The sequence below is a fragment of the Corvus hawaiiensis genome, chromosome 10, assembly GCF_020740725.1.
Source record: "Corvus hawaiiensis isolate bCorHaw1 chromosome 10, bCorHaw1.pri.cur, whole genome shotgun sequence".
Lineage (NCBI taxonomy): Eukaryota > Metazoa > Chordata > Aves > Passeriformes > Corvidae > Corvus > Corvus hawaiiensis.
The window spans coordinates 22,193,644-22,206,935 of NC_063222.1; the positions used below are offsets into that span (position 1 = coordinate 22,193,644).

General features: G+C 43.6%; 1 protein-coding gene across 7 annotated transcripts in view; it reads left to right on the forward strand.

Moving 5' to 3' along the window:
• The first annotated feature begins 519 nt into the window (after positions 1 to 519).
• Positions 520 to 13,292, forward strand: part of TBL1XR1 (TBL1X/Y related 1) — a 109,760-nt gene continuing 96,987 nt past the window's right edge. For 6 of the 7 annotated variants that reach the window (XM_048314189.1, XM_048314192.1, XM_048314193.1 and 3 more), the window contains exon 1: positions 520 to 719. The gene's annotated coding sequence lies outside the window, so the exon portion shown is untranslated. Of the gene's footprint in view, positions 720 to 1,726; positions 1,749 to 13,292 lie in introns of those variants that run through there. The other variant, XM_048314191.1, reaches the window with a different exon arrangement.

A 13,292-nucleotide genomic window follows, 5' to 3' on the forward strand; every position in this document is an offset into this window, starting at 1 on the left:
GGGAAGGGGTCAGGGAGCGGGTCCCCGTCCCCGACCCCCGCGCTGGGCTTGTGTGGCCGGGCCGGGCCGCTCCTCCTCGCCTGGCCTCGCCTCCCGGCTCCGCTGCTTCCCTTCCTCCTTCCTTCCCTCCCTTCCTTCCCTTCCCTCCGCCGGCGCCCATTTCGGCGCGGCCGGGCACCCGGAGTGTCTGCGGGCCGCCGGCTGCTCCGCGCCGCTTGGCTCCTTCCCCCAGTAACAGCTCCCACATTCCGCCCCGATCCCTCCTCAATCTCAATCACACACACACATATTACTTTTTTTTTTCCCCTCCTTCCTCGGGACTTAATCTCCAGCCCCCCCCCCCCCCCCCCCCCTCGCCCTCCCCACCCTCCCCTCCCCCGGCCCCTGGCTCGGATATAATTGAATATCACAGCGCTACGCGCTGGGTATTTTTTTTCCTTCCTCCTCCTGTGTGTGTGTGGTGGTTTTGTTGTTTTTTTTTTTTTTTTCCTGTTTTTTTTTTCTCCTCCTCCTCTCGGTGTGGACACCTTAAAAATACATATATATATATATATATATTATCGATAACTATACGCGTGTACACACACACACTCACACAGGCAGGGATGTGCGCGTATATACACGCGGCGGTATAAAACACACGGGAGGAGGAGAGACAATCCAGGGTGAATTCCTCGTGCCTCCATTCCCTGGGAAAGGGGGGAGCAGCCGCTCGCAAGGTAAGAACCGGGGGGCTCCGAGCCCCGGGGGCGGGCAGGGGCCGGGGATGGGGGTGGGGGGCGGCCGCCCTGTTTGTGTCGGTGGAGGCGGGAGGGGGATGGGACCAGAACGCCTCTGTGACCCCCCCTTTTTTATTAATATGTGTATATATACATATATATACACACACATACATATATATACATATTTACCCCTTCCCCTCCCCCACCCCGCGCCGCTGGCTTCCCCTCCCCCACCCGCATTCATTTTTTTTTTTAATTAAAAAAAAAAAAAAAAAAAGGTGTAATGGAGCGGGGGATGGGGGGGACACCGGCCTCGGCAGCGAATGGCACACGGGAGCCATGGCGAGAGGCCTATTTTTAGCCCGATTTATGTGGAAGAGCGGCTTCCCCTCCCCCCCTTCCCGCATATTTACTTGGGGGGGGAGGGGAAGGGGGGGCAGGGCCGGGTCGGGATGGGGGAGAGGGGAGGCCCTGCCCCTCCCCCACTCCGCGGAGTTCTCCCCCATCCCGACCCGGCCATTCCTTGGAAGGGGATACACCCCCCACCCCCCCGGGCCATTCCCGATGTTGCTCCCCCCAGAGCCAAGTTATTGATCAGTTTTCCGGCGAAGTTCAGGGCGGAACATGCAATACCCCGCGGTGGCAGGGAGCGGGCCCGGTTCGGGGCATAAAATAAGCTTTTATTTTCCCATTTCACAGCGTCTCTCTTTCCCAGGGCTTATCCCTGTCCGAAACCCTGGTGTAAATTGTGTGTCGCATCAATTCGACGGGCTCGCACGGTTGATGCAATGTGTACTGTTTTCTTGGTGGAGGATTTAAGTCCTGAAATATGTGGCTTGTTATTGTTGTACCCTCGAAAAGGTTAAAATTTATCGTGTTGTTCCAGGTGAATTTAATCTTTCATCACCGAATTTCCTTTTAAGGCAGCTTGACAGAATAAAAGTCTCTCCCTCGCTTGTCTTTATCCCCAGAACAGCAAAACTTTGTCTGTGCTTTATGGCAGGGGCTGGTTGCTGCAGATGACACGTGAGTCTGGAGGAAAGTTTGGTTTGTAGGTCGCTGTGTAGGAAAGTGAAGTTTGCTGGTGAAGTTTTTACTACTCTCCAGTGTGCTCAACTTCCTCATTTTCCTGTCTGTGTAAATCAAATTCCTAACTGATTTATGGGGGAGGGGATCACAAAACATATTCCTTCCTTATTGTTAAGGCATGGGAGGGAGGCATGATCAGGAGAACCAGGTCTTTGTTGCGTAAAAAAGAAAGTGGTGTGGGCTTGTCTGACTTGCTTTGCTGTCCTTGGGTGCTAAAATAAATGTCTGAGCATTGTGTGCATTAACAAGGTTCTTTGCTGTTGGTGGTCTCTTCCCTTTGGGTGTTGTGAGTTGTGCTCCTTTGGCAGCGAGGGCACCATTTGCAAAATTGGTGCTTGGGGTTTGGTTGTACCTGAGTTTTTGGGCAGTTTTGTGCTCTGAAGGCTGGTCCTCGTGAGGCTCACGTTGGTTTTGTGGCCTTCCTTTGGACAGGTGTGTTAACGGGCTTTTCAGAATGCATTCCAAATGAGGACTGAAGCTGCAAGTTCCTGTGTGTGTCCTTAAATTTAGTGGGTATGTGTTTGTGGAAGAGCTGTGGAGGGTTTATTCCCCTTACCCATTGAAAAAAAAGGGGCTCGTGATGGTGCTTAGGGCGCAGGTGGTGCCGTGTAATTGATTGTAACAAACTTTCTGTGGTTTTCTCTAGTGTTGGTTTTTTTTTTTTTTTTCCTTTGCTTTTGATTAAGGTCTAATGGAATGGTAACATTTTGCATTATTTACCTAAGGTCACCTGAGCCGGTACACTGTTGCTGTCTTAAGTTTTCTTGGGGGAAGTTGGGTTTTTCTCCGTGAGAACTGTGTCTTCTGGTACTGTGTCTTGGGAGCGTGGTGGCCTGCCTCCCAAACTGTTATTAGGAACACCTGGAGAACACTTAGCTCTCATTCCTTGAGGAAGGGAGAAGGAAATGTAATTTAAATGTATGAAAGGAGTTGGGGTTTGGCTTTTGGGCTTTATAATTTATTTTTAAGACTGTGCAAGAGTTTATAATTTTTGTTTGTTTGAACGTGCACAGCCATAACACATGTGTGTAGCATAAAGAGCGCAATAACTACAGAAGATTCTGTTGCTTAAGCTTTTTTCCCCCCTTCAAACAGATAGTTAAGGTTTTTTTTTTTCCTGTGAGTTTCTTTTTTAATATGAATACTTCTTTCAGTTTTACTCTATATATGGTAATTATTGATGTTTGTGTAATGCTTTGAAGTTGTAAGGCAGGGTATAAGCGCTAAGTACCCAACAGCAATACTTCATAGTCATTTCCCCATCATGAAAGAGTTTGATGCTAAAAAGTGCTACAGCCCTAAGCATAAAGAGGCTCTGGATGGATTAGGGAAAATGGCCAAAATTGCTGATAATGTTGTTTTCAGATAATAGTTTTAAGTTAGGAAGAACAGATCTGAATAATGTAAAGCAAACTGAGTTATTTTACCTAACTTCATTTTGGTCCGGAATTTAATTGAATGTGGACTTCACATTTGAGTCAGAATGTGTTTGCTGTTACAAGTTTTGTAGTGGCAGTGAAGACCCACATCCTACAAGTATGTAATCGTGCAGAAGTCAGGAAGTCCTGTAAAACACACAACTTTGTGAACATCAGCGGTCTCGTTTGGCTGAATGAGCTCTGCTGCAGCTGTCTGTGAAGTTGCTCCCAGAAGCTGGGTGTGTTTTGTATTAGTGGTGGGCAGTAGGATGTGACTCTCTCATTACATTGATGCTGTTTTGGTATCACAGCACTGTAAAGTGTTTTGGGAAGGCTGAGGTAGTGGCAGGTGTGACACCCTTCCATCACTAATTCCTTTGCTCATTGGGAGTCCCAAGTGATGGTGGTCACCTCCCCCCCCAGGTTTTGCTTGCTTTGCCTGTCTCTTCTGTCTCCCCAGTCCCACAGGCGCTGAGGATCGTGGTGCCCGTGTGAATTCTGACACCTTGCTGGTGAGGACACTGCTGGCAAGCGGAGGAGAGACAGAAACAAACCTCCCGCCAGCTCTTTCCCTTCCCAGCTGGGGTAGGGTGGTGGTAAAGTGGTCTGGTCTCTGCTTTGGACAGGAGGGCAAGGACAGGGTGTGCTGCAGGTCAGTGTAGCGTTGATACTGCAATATTGTGATGCTGAAATATATCGTATCCAAGTGTGACTCATTCATAATCTAATTCATGTTGTTTATATTGAGTGGTGTGATACAGGTCTGCATGCTGGCCATCCTCATAGGGTGTTTGCACATGTGTGCACCCAGAGTTCAGGGTGTAGTAATGACTGTATTTAATGCCCTAAATATCAGCTCATGCAAGTAGCTGCAGGTTGGCAGAGAAGTGAAAGTGTGTGTGTGCACACTCTGTAATTATGCATGTTTGGCTCCTGCAAAAAGTAACTGCTTTGAGAATATACTCATTGCATGCTCATTTTTAAATACAAATTTAAGTGTTTGTGTTATGTGAAGAAGTGTCAGTAGCTTCCCATTAGGAACTATGATTGACAGCTCTTCTCTGTTTTTGAGTTGCATTGCTGCATTAATGTAGTAGCTTCAAATTAACAGGTGATGAAGAAACTATTTTTATGTTCCTGCTATTGATTTAGCTACCCCTGTCCCAAATGTGCTCAATTTTTTAAGTGTTGAAGTATGAAGTGATGGTCTTAATTTCTGTAAAGTCACTTAATGATGAGTGACTTTACTAGAAAAAGGTTCATCCAGTGATCCCGAGCAGAATACATGGAGACTGCTTTATTCATCTCATAATTGGTTTCCTCTGAGATAAAGTGTGACAATGAAATGAGGAAGACGGAGTATCTTTTGATATGAAATTGTAGGGGAATATATTGGCTTTCTTTTAATTTTGCAAAATTGAATTAGCTAACTGGAGGTAAGAAGCTGTGAAAATGAGGCAGCATAGCTGTCGCTTTGGGAGAGTTGATTGCTTGAGTGAAAAGGTTTGGAAGTCTGGTCTGGAAATTACTCTGCCAGCATGTATGAAAATTGGAGAACTTCTTAGGATTCTGTCTTGTGGTATCTAATCCAAGATGAGAAGGCCCTTTCCTTCCTTCCTTCTCATAAAAAAACAAGCTGAACTTGTTTGTACAAAATACCCATGAATCTTAGTGGCCTTGTTTGAGCTCAAGTTAAACGTTCCTTTGGTTCTGAAGGATCTACAGAACCGTAACTCAGCTTACACTCTGGAACCTTGGTCTTTAATACTTTACTGCTTAGCTTTCTGTGATGTCCTTTAGACTTACATTTTTATATCGATAAGAAGCCTTAAAAAAAATTCTTCCTTGATAAAAAGTAAGCGGTCATTCCAAGCTGGAGGTTGTGTAATTGCAGGGGAAAATGCACACACTGGTTGGGTGTGTAGGATTTTGCTGGCTTGGCTAGCCAAGGATTGAAATTGCTGGTGTCGTAGCTCACCCCTGCTCACTTGCTTTCTTGGATGGGCTGATTGCAGGGAAGACTTTTGAGCATATTTCCTTACCTGTAGAAGTAGTAATCAAAAGGTCTGGTGAATTGGTGTAGCTTTCTGAAGAGCCTACTGAAAGAATCTCCGAAGCAATGAGGGAGAACGTTACGGAATTTTCTTGGCCAATATATGCAACATCTTTCAGAGTCTCCTTTTACTTTGAATGTAATTGTGCGTGGCCTAACCCAGTGCTACGTGGAGATACTGAGGCCCTTCAGAATATGGTAGCTGAAATGCCAGAAGCAACATCCCTAGGTATGCTATCAGCCTAACACACCATTTTTTGAGGATGAGTAATGCAGGCAGATTGGGTGTTAACCTGGCTGTGTGGCCCTTCCTGGTGCTCTGTGTCCTGCTTGTCTCCAGGAGCTGGATGGTGTGGTGGCAGTGGGGATCTGAATTTGTGCTGTAGTTGTGCTTGGTGCAAGCATGACTCCTCTTAAGAAGAGTATAAGCTGGCATCTGCATCACTTAAGTAAGATATTAATAGTCTTATTTTCAAAGATGCTGAGTCCCCGCAGTTGCATGTGAAGTTGGCAGTCTGTGTGTGTGCTTAGCATTTCTAAAAATCAACTCTTGTGTGTGGTTTGCCGGCTTTTGCAAACTCCCGGGAGGGTGTAGTTTCTGTTCCTGGGAGCAGTATTAGTAAAAGGCTATGTTGTGTGCTCTGACTTGTGTTTATTGTTGTAATTCTGAAGTCTCCATGTTGCAGAGGAGCAATCTTGCTCACTAGTAATGTCTAGCAGTAAAAAATCAGAATCATCCAGAGAAAACAGTTGCGTGGGTTTTTTTGTTTTATGATCTGAGGCTCTGTTCAATCTCTGTTCAATGTCAGTGTGTTACAGACACTCTCTGTAACCGTGTGCCATATGCAGGCACACTGGGTGTCATTTTGGGTTGCTGGAGGTGCGTTGCTGGAAGTTTTAGCTGGTGGGGTGTGAGTAGTAGACCTTCCCTTCCCCTTCAGCGGGGCAATAGTTTTGCCAGCCTGTCAGGGCAGGCGAGCAGCTGTCCCTGCAGTAATGCTGGTGCTTCTTTTAACCCCTTGTGGGTTTGGGGGATAATTCAATTGCTTCTCTGGCTGCATGCAGAGGTCCCTCTCACCCGCTGGCATCAGGCTGATGGTAGATTTTTATGAATTGGGACTGTGAAAGTGGAAACTTTGCTCTGTGCACAGCTACGTGCCTGTTGGTGGTGACCAGAGAGCTACAGAAAAGATCTCTGTGCTGCCTATTCCTGGAACACTTTTCCAAGGTTATGAGTTAAGGGTCATATATTTACTGTTTGTGAACATGTAGTGCTAAATACTGTGCCCAGTGCCAAAACCACAGAAATTGTCAGGGTCTAGAGCCCTAAATAGAACCCGTCCTAAAAGTTGCATCCATTTGACATTAACGATGTTGAAGAGTTCAGGCTCTTCGCATGGGTGACCTATCGCCAGCAAACTGAGTGGGGAATTATGGATGGTGAGCACATGTGAGATGGATTTCAGTCCCCTGATGGTTCCCTAAAAGTACCAGGCAAAGAGGACACCGTTTGATTTCCTGGAATAAGTTGCCCAGGCTGGCTGAGGAGTGGAATAACAAGTTTCATAGCTCTTTAGTGGGTTTTGGACAGACTGATTCATGCTTGAGTGTCAGTATGACTTCTGAAAATACAATTTTGCTTTGTAAAAATAGTATTAAAAAGACGTAGTTATTTTTCATTTATTATTGATATTGGTCTAACTTGCAGTCCTCTTGGACAAATAAGCGTTTTTGCCATTAAATTCAGCAGTTGAGAGAGGATCTTACCTTAAAATACCGATTGATCTTAAGAGAGATGAGTGAGTCTGACCCTCCCCCCCGCTTCCTGGTCTCTCTAGCTCACAATAAGCATGAGCACTTTTCCTCTTTTAGGTTATGTCTAAATTTATGGGGAAAAAATAGTTTTGATATTGCATAGACCTGTGGGGGAATAACAAGAGATCTGGGTCAAAAAAGTAGGACGTGCAAGATTTAGAAGCTGTTGAAGTGTATTTATTTGTCCTATATTAGGTTAAAGGAAGTATTGGTGCTCTCAGTTTGGCAACGTGTCCTTCAGTCTGCGGTGTGCTGTAAAGGGAAGACAACTGTTAGACAGTGAATCACCACTAATTTTTGTATGGATGTCCACATTCTTCTCTAGTGCAGAAATTTCTGCTTGGATATCAACAAGCCTTCCTAAATACAGACTCTTGGAGATAAATTTTAATTAGGCAGTGCTTTGTAAAAATACGGATTTTGGCCATGATGATGTTTGTGACTCTGTAACATATTTACTTTGAGGTTACATTTGTTCAGATTAAATACTTTTTAATGTATTTATAAAGCAAAGTTAGCATGAATGTGGATGGAGGAAAATGAGGCACAGTGTTGTCAAACCATCTATTAATGCTGACATCAAATAAATTGTGCTAGAAACATATCTTGTATAGCAATGGGTTAGCTGTTTCCCATTGCTAGTGCAACAGCTCTGAGGTTTATGGGAATGGGGTCTGTACTTGCTGAACAACATGAATGTTTTGCTGATGCAGACATGGTACCTGATATTCTACTTTATTTTGAATGCACAACTAAATTTCACAATCTGGTGTCTTGTTTAGACTGTAAGTATCTAGCATTGTGGAAGATGAAAAAAGTATGACAAATATGAAACTTCAATATGTTGAGTTGTGATAAAACTTGAACACAAATACAATGAAACAATCTACTAAGCAGTTTTGGTGAGCTTGATCTGATAGCAGGAACGGATATCTAAATGTAGCTGATTGATAGAAACCAACTTATTTTCCTTTTTTTTTTTTTTTTTTAGCAGCTTTTGCCATTATAGTAAATATATGTCACAGTTGTTTGAGTTGTAAGAAAAATGCTTTGTATTTCTGTGAATGTCTTCCAGGGCAGATTGTGAATGGCCTTTGATTATGTTATTTAATGTGTTTATCTTGCTGTTGGCAAAGTCCACAGTAGTTGGTTCTTCTGCTGTCTTACATGTGCAAGGTTATTTTGATATGGATTAGTTATTCCTAGTTCACCAAAGCCCTTTGTAAGATTCTTTCTTACAGTACATATAGTAGACATTAAATAAATAACCAATTACATTTTAAGAGTCTCTTTTATTAAAACAAGACAAAAAGTTCCCCTTGGTCATCCCATTGAGGTGCCTGGGCACTACAGCCCTCCCAGTTGTATTATTTTCTGGTAATATGGGCTTTGCTTTTGTCTTAAAAAATGAACCCTCTCACTGTGTGGTTCTGTGGGCTGGTTGTGAAAGCGCCAAACTCAATTTTCCCGTCAGTCTCCTCTTGTCCCAGTGCCTGGAACACAGCTGGGGTCCCACGTTAGACAGATACTCACTGCTTGTACGTACTGGGGCACAAAGCTGGACTTTCAGAGATCCTGTGTGTATCGACAGAAATGGTGGGAAGAATTAAAAAAAAAAAATACACAAAAGATAAAGAGATGGAAACTTTCAGAGGTAGCCAGGGAAAACACTCTCAATGTGTTTTGACTTGCTCTTTGACGCTATGGATGACTTCATATGCGAGGCTCAGAGGGTATGTGAAATGCAGTGTCAGACTCCGGCTAGGAGAACGTCCCTTACATAGGCTGAGGTTGTCTGTTGTGCCAGCAGCAAGGCTTGTGTATGCTGGACACTGCTGCAGAGCTCCAGAAAGCTCCACTGATGGTGTTAGAATATGTGAAATTTCATTTGTGTGCTTAATGTGCCTCCCACTTTCCCAGCTGTGGCCTGTAACTACCTGGTTGCGGAACAGAGTTTTTTCAAGGTGAAACAAATGAAATGCACAGGTTTTAAAAACACATTCAGAGATCAGGTCAGTCAGATTTTAGGTGTGTTAATATTTTTGTAAATGGTGAAAGTTTGGAACTGTAATGTACTTCCGTGTGCCTGTTGCTGCCTACTTGTATTTGTTAATCTGGTGCTGTTGGACCTACTGCTGTTATGTGTAATTAAAATAACCCCCCAAGCCTACCCCTGTGTGATAAAAAGACAAGTGGTACAAGATTGTGCTGCTTTTTCCTTTCTGAATTAACCCCTTCCAAGTGTCAGGGTAGCCTGCCTTCTCCTCCTCTTGGTTCTGCTTCCTTGTCTGTGCTGTGGTGGGAAAGTGGCAAATGAGTGTAGTGAACTATAGTGTTTTGGGTCCATCCTGATGGTTTGCATCATTTTATTCTTACCCCTTACTAAGGCTTTATTTGATTTTTCTAATCATTCCCGCCTGTCTTTTTTTTTTCCTGGGCTTTCTCTCTCCTTTTTGTTATTTTGGACTTTTCTTTTGCGTTCTCCCCATCGGTTCTCTTGTCAGTCCTTTAAATCAAATTGGTGCCTTTTTGTTTCTGTTCTCTGTGTTTTCTCTGCTTTCTTCCCCTTTCTCCTAATGCTAGTTAAGTTTATATGCAGGACTCAGTTCTGGGTAGCCCTCTTGAACTGGAGGGGTTGAATGGGTTTGGATGATGTAGCCTGAGTCAGTGGCGGAGCAAAACCTGCTGGTCTGCTGGGGAAGTCTCATTTTCCTGTGTGTGCCGCTGGCAGCGAGCAGGAGGTGAGCAAGGGGCCTGCCTGCGGGCACATGAGTGGCTGGGATGGGCACACAGGGCAGGAAATGCAGAGGACAGATTTTGGCAGTGCTTTTATTTGATAAAAATAATCTTGGCTCTAGGCATACAGCACTGATCCAACTCTTGATGAAGTCAGAGGGAGGCTTTGGAGGGAGTTGGTGTCATCATTTAGTACAGACACGAGAAGCTAAGGAAGCTGGAGTGAAAACCTTGGTGCAAGGTGGGGTTGGCTTTGGGCCTTTTAAAATAAGGGGTTTTATGCAAGAAGTTTTTATTGACGTCGTGACTTATAATTAGCGAAAACTAAGTCAGTCATCATGAAATCAGTGGCAGCCTTATCTTATTGTTTTTATTGTGGGTAGTGTTGACAAGTCACATGCCCCATTGTTCTGGGCGAACAAACACGGCTTTGAGGCTGCGAGCTGGGACGTGCGCACAGGCGCCTTTGTCCTGTGTGGAACTGCGACTTCGGAGTGGAGAGATCTGTCTTTAAAGAGTTCACATCTAGAAACTGCATGATAAAATACTCTCTTGCTTGATATGTAAGCACCATTTTTTTTCATGTCTTGTCGTCTAGAACCTAAGAAAATAAATGCAAGTGACTTAATGGATCATAAACTCTTTCCTACCTCGTTGCCCAGTGAAACCTATGGATAGCAGGCTTGTGTCCTGGCTCTGGAGTGGATGTGCTTGGGACGTAGAGAACACAAGATGTGCTTTTGAGAAAGTCAATAAAAGATATTTGCTTGAAAGTCTTCCAGGTGTAAGTCCTTTACCACAAAGCTGGTGACACTTGAGATGGTAATAGTGAACCTCACCTCTACTGAAATCACAGTTTTGTGATCCACCTCTAAATTACTCGTGCTGTTTATAAATCCCTGTAATCAGGGTATGTGTAGTGTAACTAAGATGGATGCAGTAGAGACTGGCTGCAGGAGCAGACTTGGCACGTGTAGGCTGTGGATGTAGTCATCCAGCCGTATCTGGGGGAGAATTCCATTGAAATTGCTGTGAGTTTTGCTTAAGAAAGTGCAGAAAGATTAGTCTTCCCTGCCTCCCTGCCTACAGTGATTTTTATTATGTGTTGTTTTTAGTACATCTTAACAATGCCAGTGTAGCTCATTGTCTGGTCCAGTATTTTTAATTTGTAGAATAAGTGTGGTTGTGGTTTGGTTTTTGTTTTTTTTCTTTTTCTTTTTTTTTTTATCAGCTTGTAGTCTTGCTTTTTCCTCTTTGGAAACTAGTGCTTGCAGTGTGTTTTATACCTATACAGGACTGTTCAACAAAATGATCTTGAATTGTCAGAGCTCCACAGTAGGTATTACCAAGACGCTTTCATATGCAATGGCATGAAAGGTGGTAGAAACGTTCAAGCTGGTAGCAATTCTTGTAGCGATCTTGATTGCGTGTCGACAGTGTCAGCTGTGTGTCCATCTGCTCCCTGGTATTAGAAAACTTCCCCAGTTTGGGTGGCTTGCAGGCAGTCTGTAAAATACTGCTTCGATTTTGATACAGAATGAATGGCAAACTTTTGGCATCCTAATGTGGGTGTAATACAGCAATGGAATATATTCTGTGGGTTACTGCTCAAAGTTTTCAGACTTTTTTTTTGAGCATGACTGCACTTCGTTTATACAGTCCCTTCATAGGAACTGCTTGACAGAGGGAATTATGGAATTACTTTCTGATTACAAATTCTCTCTATACCTTTCCACAGGCCTGTCTAGGTCTGTGATAGATCCCCAGAGACACATCTCCACTCCCCACACGCACAATTTTGCTTTTCTGAGTTGACCTAATGTATGTGTATGTAACAGATAACTGTGTTTACTTTGTTTTTCGTTTACATCACTGAAGATTTTCTGTCCACATAATGATTAGGACAGAAAGCTGGTGTCTGGATTATCTGTTATTTCTGCCACTGTGTGACCTTAGCAAATGGATTAACAAATTTACCCATGCACCAGTGATTTAATACTTAACAGGAGCTTTTTCAGACCAGTTCAGTGCCCTGAGATCTTCTGGTGAAAGGCTGTGTAGCAGCGTAAATTGGCTTTTGTTTAATTTTTCAGTCTCTGCTTTCTTGGAGTTTTTGGTTTAATCAAGTGCTCCTTTTTTTGTTTATAGGTTTTGTGTGTGTCTTTTAGTTTTCTGTTGGACAGAACATGGTTTTTCACATTGGAAATATTTTCTACTAGTGGCTAGGATGTGTTGAAATTAGGCTACATGGTCCATAAAGTTAGGCATGTTTGTGTCCTTAGTAAGGTGGAAATGCAACCTTATATGAAGTTTAAAGATGCCTGCACTTTTTCTGGACCCCGGCAGCATTTTGCGAGTGAGGAAAGGCTGAAATTTCTTGGTGGAGCCACTTCAGGAATGGGTTTTGGAGAAGAGCTACACAAGCAGCCACTTGTCCCAGCAGTGGAGGTGGGAAAGGGAGCGGTGGGACCCTTGAGCTGACGCTGTTCTTGATGGAGCAGAGGCACAAAAAAGTTTCTGTCCTGTAGTGTGGTATATTGAGTCCTCTGCCCTGCTTGATATAGGTTTATTGGTCCTAAAAACATCATCTCTGGAGGGATGTGTTAAACCCAGCAGCTGTTTTGGTGGGGGAGGAGATTAAAGTCCAGGTAATTTTGCTGCACCAGTTTACAGCCTGACTCCACAAACAGCAGCGTTGCTACCGTGAAGGTTGTGACTGAACCATAGGGGTGAACGTGTCTGGGTTAGGTAAGGGTGGGCCGTGAACTTCTTATCTCAGCTTTGCTATCAGACAGAATCTTCACACAGTGCAGTGGGCCAGCTGATAGCTCAGCCAGTCTGTACATACAGGCTTGTACTGACTGTTTGGGTTCATCCACACATAAAATAGACATAAATCTTTTTCATGTGCATATAATTTCATTTGGGCGAGTCTTCTTTATAACTTCCTAAACGATTCTTGTTTATAAGTTTAACTATAAACTAATTTACAAGCTTTTATGAAAATCTTTTTTTATGCCCTTTACTGGGAGCCAGTGGTGTTTTCCTGGTCTGAGGACTAGGTTTCTGGTGAGCGTTTTCCCTGTCCATATAGGTGTCTCCTAAAGCACATCTTGGTCCTGGCTGTCACAGCTGTGCTTGTGATGCTGATGAGCAGACATCTGCTGTTAAATTACCTTATTTTCGTATTTTGTTTGGACATTTTTTCATCTGCTGAAAAAATGGAATTTTAGGAAGTGTTTTAATTCTGGGAAATCTCTTCAGTTTGGGAGTAGTCCTTGCAGTTGTATACATTTGGCTGTAATAAATTGTACTTCTGTATGGTGACTTATTTTCACCATACTCTACCCTGAGAAGTATCCTCTGGTTAATTTAAAAAGAAAGTCCTGCTAGCACTTTATTAAATACCTTAAACTTTGCAAAAATATATTTACACGCTCTGGCAGCGTGGCTTGAAGT